Below are 7,187 nucleotides of genomic sequence, written 5' to 3' on the forward strand. Positions count from 1 at the left end.
AACAAAGAAAACAATACAAAGAGTCAATGAGACAAAGAGTTGGGTCTTCAAGAAAATCAACAAAATAGACAAACCTTTATCCAAACTAACCAAAAGGCAGAGAATATCCAAATTAACATCAGAAATGAACAGGGGGACATATCAACAGACACGGAGGAAATACAGAGAATCATCAGGTGGTATTTCAAAAACCTGTATTCCACAAAATTGGAAAACTTAAAAGAAATTGACAACTTTCTGGATAAATATCACTTATCAAAATTAAATCAAACCGGATAAGCAAATTAAACAGAACTATAACTGCTGAAGAAATAGAAACAGTCATCAAAAGTCTCCCAACCAAAAAAGGAAAGAAAGGAAGGAAGAAAGAAAGAAAAACAAAAAGAAAAAAAGAAACCCAGGACCAGATGGTTTCAGCTTAGAATTCTACAAAATTTTCAAAAAAGAACTAATACCAATACTTCTCAAATTGTTTCACACAATAGAACAGAAAGAACATTGCCAAACTCTTTTTATATTTTTGGTTGTGAGCCTAGCCTTTAACAGCTGAGCCATCTCTCCAACTCTGCCAAAATCTTTTTATGAGGCTTCAATTACCCTGATACCGAATCACATAAAGACATTACTAAGAAAGAGAATTACAGACCAATCTCACTCATGAACATTGATGCAAAAATACGAAATAAAATACTGAAAATTTGAATCCAAGAACACATCAGGACCGTCATCCACCATGATCGAGTCGGCTTCATTCCAGAGATGCAAGGATGATTCAACATATGAAAATCAGTCAATGTAATCCACTATATAAACAAACTGAAAAATAAAAACTACATGATCATCTCATTAGATTCTGAAAAAGCTTTCAACAAAATACAACATCCCTTCATGATAAAGGTCTTGGCNCAATAGCCACAAATAGCATAAAATATCTCAGAGTAACTCTAACTAAACAAGTGGAAGACTTGAATGATAAGAATGATGTGGGAGTGATTTCTTATTAATAAAGAAACTGCCTAGGCCCCTTAATAGGCCAACCCTTAGGTGGGTGGGTGGAGTAAACAGAACAGAATGCTGGGAGAAAGAAGCTGAGTCAGGGAGTCGCCATGATTCTCCCACTCCAGACAGACGCAGGTTAAGATCTTCTCTGGTAAGCCACCTCGTGGGCTACACAGATGATTAGAAATGGGTTAGATTAATATGTAAGAGCTAGCCAGTAAGAGGCTACAGATAACGGGCCAGGCAGTGTTTAAAAGAATACAGTTTTTGTGTTGTTATTTCGGGGCATAAGCCATGCAGGCGGCCGGGTGCCAGGGACGCAGCCCCGCCGCTCATATCACTACATAAGAACTTTAAATTTTTGAAGAAAGAAATTGAAGAAGACACCAGAAAGTGGAAAGATCTCCTATGTGCTTGGTTAGGTAGAATTAACATTGTAAAAATGGCAGTCTTACCAAAAGCAATCTACAGATTCAATAGAATGCCCAGCAAAATTCTTTAAAGACCTCAAAAGAACAGTACTTAATTTCATATGGAAAATAAAAAAAAAAAAAACAGGATAGCCAAAACAATCTTGTAAAATAAAAGAATTTCTGGAGGCATCACAATCCCTGACTTCAAACTCTACTACAGAGCTACTGTACTGAAAACAGCCTGGTATTGGCAATAGAACAGACAGGAGACCAATGGAACCGAATTGAAGACCCGGATATTAATCCACATACTTTCAAAAACCTGATTTTTGACAAAAGCAAAAAATATCAAATGGAAAAAAGAAAACATATTTAACAAATGATGTTGGCAAAAAAAAAAAAGAACAAATGATTTTGGCATAACTGGATATCAACATGTAGAAAAATGAAAATAGATTGATATCTGTCGCCATGCACAAAACTCAAGTCCAAATTGATCAAAGACTTCAACATAAAACCAGCCACATTGAACCTTATAGAAGAGAAAGTGGGAAGTATACTTGAACACATTGGCACAGGGGACCACTTCCTAAATATAACCCCAAGCAACATAGACACTGAGAGAAACAATTAATAAATGGGACCTCCTGAAACTGAAAATTTTCTGCAAAGCAAAGGGCATGGTCAACAAGACAAACAACAGCCTACAGAATGGGAAAAGATCTTCACCAACCCCACATTGGACACAGGACTGATCTCCAAAATACACAAAGAACTCAAGAAATTGGTCATCAAACGAACAAATAATCCAATAAAAAATGGAGTACAGACCTAAACAGAGAACTCTCAACAGAGGAATCTAAAATGGCTGAAAGACACTTAAAGAAATGCTCAACATCCTTAGTCATTAGAGAAATGCAAATTAAAACAACTCTGAAATCTATCTTACAACTGTAAGAATGACCAAGATCAAAAACACTGATGACAACTTATGCTGGAGAGGATGTGGGAGAAAGGGAAAACTCCTGCATTGCTGGTGGCAGTGCAAGGTGGTACAGCCCCTTTGGATATCTGTCTGGTGATTTCTCAGAAAATTGGAAACAACCTACTTCAAGACTCAGCAATACCACATTTGGGCATATATCCAAAGGATGCTCAATCGTGCCACAAGGACATGTCCTCAACTATGTTCATAGCAGCAATGTTTGTCATAGCCAGAACCTGGAAACAACCTAAATGCCCCTCGACCAAAGAATGAATAAGGAAAATTTGGTACATTTACCCAATGAATACTACACAGTGGTAAAATATAATGACATCTTGCAAATTGCAGGCAAATGGATGGAGGTGGAGCTAGAAACATCATATTGAGTGAGGTAACCCAGACCCAGAAAGACAATTATTATATGCACTCACTCATAAGTGGTTTTTAAACATAAAGCAAAGAAAACCGGCCTACAAATCACAATCCCAGAGACCTAGACAACAATGAGGAACCTAAGAGGGACATATATAAATCTAATCTATATGAGAAGTAGAAAAAGACAAGATCTCCTGAGTAAATTGAGAGCCTGTAGACCTTGGGAAAGGGTTGAAGGGGAGTCAAGAGGCAGGGAGGGGAGCAGAGAAAAATGTGGAGCTCAATAAAAATCAATTAAAAAAGATTTGAAGAATAAAAAAAATTCCAATGTATAAAGGATCAGCGGGCCGCTTCCCGACGCCCAGCTCCTGGCTACCAGCTAGCTTTACCCAAAATAATTACATGGAAACTGTATTCTTTTAAACACTGCCTGGCACATTAGTTCCAGCCTCTTATTGACTAATTCTCACATCTTGATTAACCCATTTCTAATAATCTGTGTAACACCACAAAGTGGTGGCTTACCAGGAAAGATTCAGCATGTCTGACCTGGCAGCTGGCTCCATGGTGTCTGACTAACTATGCTTTCTTTCTCCCAGCATTCTGTTCTGTCTACTCTGCCTACCTAATTTTCTGTCCTATCAAAGGGCCAAGGCAGTTTCATTATTAACCAATGAAAGTAACACATAGACAGATGACCCTCCTCCATCAGTCCAAATGGTCTATCACAATATCAACACTGTTTAAAACTCCACATTTCAGCCAGGTATTGGTGGTGCACACCTTTAATCCTAGGTGGGCAGCACTGTGAATATTTTCCTTTGCCTTCCTGAAGATCTGCAATGAAATTTTGCTCATTCACTGCAGTCAGAATTGTCCTTAATTCTCCATCAGACCTGACAGGAAGTATAATTGTTGAACAGAATTGAAGTCCAGCATCCTGGATACTCTGAAATTCTTTTCCCAGAAAGTAAGGATAGTAAAGTAAGGATAATAACTCCAACCACAGTTTTACTTCATAATAGTTATTATTTATTTATTTATTGATTGATTGATTGATTTATTGATTTATTTATTTTTAAGATATGGTCTCACTGTGTAGCCCTGGGTAGCCCAAAATACTGTATGTAGACCATGTTAACTTTGAACTCAAGGTATCTGCCTGTTTCTGCCTCCTGATTAAAAGTGTGTGCCACCACCACTGTCCTTTTAATTTTATTGTTCAAACACTAATTTTGCAGGAAATCACTATGGAAGAATCATAATAGAAAAGTTGCCTTCTATGGATTAAAGCTCACAGATCTGTTAGATAGGCGCCTCAGTTAGCTATTTGTCCTAGATTTGAGACCTAACATCATCAAGTACTGAAAGCCTCAGGAAAGAGTCAGGAAAAGTTTTCGTCCTGTGACTCCATCTCTGTTGCAGTGGCTGAGTTATTTGGCTTTCCTCGTCCCACTCCAGCAAGAGCAGCGTAATCACCTTTCACCTGAGCTGAGCATTCTCGGGGTTTTAAACTTGGTATAACTGCTCAAGGAGACATGTTCTCAGGTAGCCTTGGAGGTGTTCCTGCCTCCAGCTCCAGAGTTCTGGGATTACAGGTGTGCACCACCACGCCCCTATGTGATGTCCAGCATCTAAGCCAAGGCTCTGTGCATGCCAGGGAGGTACTCTGTCAACTGAGCTACATGCCAGGCCCGACTGTTTTTCTGAGAGAGTCTCATTATGTAGCCCATGCTGTCTCCACAGTGCTCAGAAGTTCTCCGCCTTGAGAAGTTATTCTTGGGGCTGGGTACCTCCATTTAGACTTAGTCATGTAACTCAAAATCCTGGGAGGGTTGCAGTAAGGGTGGGAAAGAAATGGAGCAAAGTATAATGACTCACATATGAAGTCTATTACTTTGTTCGTTAACTTAAAAAGTCAATAAAGCCAGGGAGAGGCTCAGCAAATAAAGTGCTTGTCACGAAAGCATGACAACTGATCCTTGGAACCGTGTAAAGGTGGAGAGAGAGAACCAATTCTACAGGATTTTCCTCTAGTCTCCACATAAAAACTGTGTGGTACAGATGCCCATATACCCATCACACACATATACATGCTAAACACATACTAAATTTTAAAATATGCAAGTAGCAAAATATTCATACAAAAAAAACTACCCCTTATTGGTTAAGCAAATATGACTTGCAGTTTCTCTAATGTACTGTAATTGAGCTGATTTGTTAGTTGTCAATTTTGCATCACGACTGCCCTCTTGCAATACCTCTGCACAGAGTAGGAGAAGCCAGGAACATTTTCCATATCTCCTCCCCTTTATGGAACAGAGCCAGAAGTTTGCCAGGTGAGGTACATATGTCACAGTCCTTTCAGAAAGTTATAGAGAAGTACTGTATTACATATTGGGAGCTTATCAATAATAGAGATTGATTTCCCTCCTGTGTGGTCCTGCAGATGTGATTAAGTGGGAAGATTGGCCTGTCTTCCCACTTCCTGCCCTGATTCAGGAAAGCAACTGTTCTCTCAAGCTTCTAGAAGGAACACGGCCCTACTGACAACATTTTACATCTGTGAGGCCACCAGCACTGTAAAATAGCTTATCTTCATCATTACACACCACCATATGTAACTTGTGTCAACAGTGGTAGCCCATCTCTTGTCGCTTGTCCTGGGAATTATCCTCCTCTGGACTAAAGAGCCTAAAACTGACCTCTCTTGAAAGTGTTGCTTCCTGGGGGAGTGAGTGCTGATTCTCCTCAGCACCCACAGCTGCTACTTCACATTACAGCATGTCTAGAGGAATGATTAGACTCCAATCTAAAAGGAACTCAGCATAACAAATATGTTGTTTGATACACTGTGGGTCTTGACAAGACTTCGACAAATTGTAAAAAATTTTTAAAAATATTGTTAAAACAATCTTTGTTTTGTTTTTTGAGACAGTGTTTTTCTATGCAACAATGTTGGCTGTCCTGGAACTCATTCTGTAGAGCAGACTGGCCTTGAGCTCACAGAGATTTTCCCATCTCTGCCTCTGCCTCCTGAGTGTTGGATTAAAGGTGTGGGCCACCACTTTCCAGCTTAAGAGTTTTGAAATTTTATGCATTTTATGTAAATGAATGTTCCATCTGAATGTTTGCCTGCAGGTCAGAAGAGGGCATCAAATCCCATTACAGATGGATGTGAGTCACCAGCTAGGTGCTGAGATTTGAACTCAGGACTTCTAGAAGAGCAGCCAGTGCTCTTAATTGCTGAGACATCTCTCCAGCCTGGTTAAAACGTATTTTTCAAAGGATACATGATGTGGGATTCCATTCAGTGTGCTATGAATATGTTTTATTGCTATTGGTTAATAAGCAAGCTGCTGTTTCGGTCAATGGCTTAGCAGAATAGGGCAAGCAGGAATTCTAAGCAGATAGAGGAGGAGAGGGTAGGCAGAGTCAGGAAGAAGCCATGTAGCCACCAGAGGAGAAAGATGCGAGCTGCCAGTTGGAACCTTGCTGTTAGGCCACAAGCCTCTTGGTAAAATATGAAATAATAGAAATTTGTTAATTTAAGATTTAAGAGCTAGCTAGAAATATTCTTAAGCTGTTGGTGAGACAGTATTGCAATGAATATGGTTTCAGCATGATTATTTCAAGTCTGTGTGGACAGGAAACAAACAAGCAGCCTTCCCCAGCAATTTGGTGTCAATGTGGCTAACTATATCCACATGAAAACCTGAGAAAGCTTGAAAAGAAATTCTAGATAAAAAATAAATAGAATTTAGTGCAGTTTCTTGAAAGCCACAATATTTCCTCCCTGGACAGGCTTGTGGCTCCTTTAAAGGAGGTGCACCAAAAACTGTGTGGCTTCTTTAAAAAACGGCAGCTTTCTGGTTCACCAGCATGAACAGCTCTGACTATTTCGGGAGGTCCGGCTACAGAGCATTTAAATGGGGTTTGTGAGCAGAGTGTTACATTTTGCTTAAGGGCAACACAGACCTGCTTTGTGCCTGAAAATGGGGCTGTGAGGATGGCTCACACTGAACAGACCTCTGCCATGTTGGACTAGGCAGAATCAAAAGGCAAAGAAGCCTTAGTCCTAGCCATGCTACTTAGTATTTTTAGAAGCGGTCCTGGTCAGAAAAGGATTTCAGATACACAATAGGACAGACTCAGACATAAAAGACTGCTAAATGAGACACAGTATGCTTAAAAAATATATGAAGGCTTGGGAGAGAGAAGAAAAAGAGTAAAGAGACAGTAAATGTAATATAAAAGAGTACAGACAATCATAGATTAAAGTAGTAAAGATAATAAAATAAATATTAAACTTGTAGAAAAAGTAATAGAGTAAGAAAAATAAGCCACATAAAATGGAATATACACATAGAATCTGGATTATATATATTATTGTGTTTTCTTTAATTTTTGACTGT

This window comes from Alexandromys fortis, unplaced genomic scaffold (genome assembly GCF_014885135.2).
Source record: "Alexandromys fortis isolate MF-2015 unplaced genomic scaffold, M_Fortis_MF-2015_v1.1 scaffold_0, whole genome shotgun sequence".
Taxonomy (NCBI): domain Eukaryota; kingdom Metazoa; phylum Chordata; class Mammalia; order Rodentia; family Cricetidae; genus Alexandromys; species Alexandromys fortis.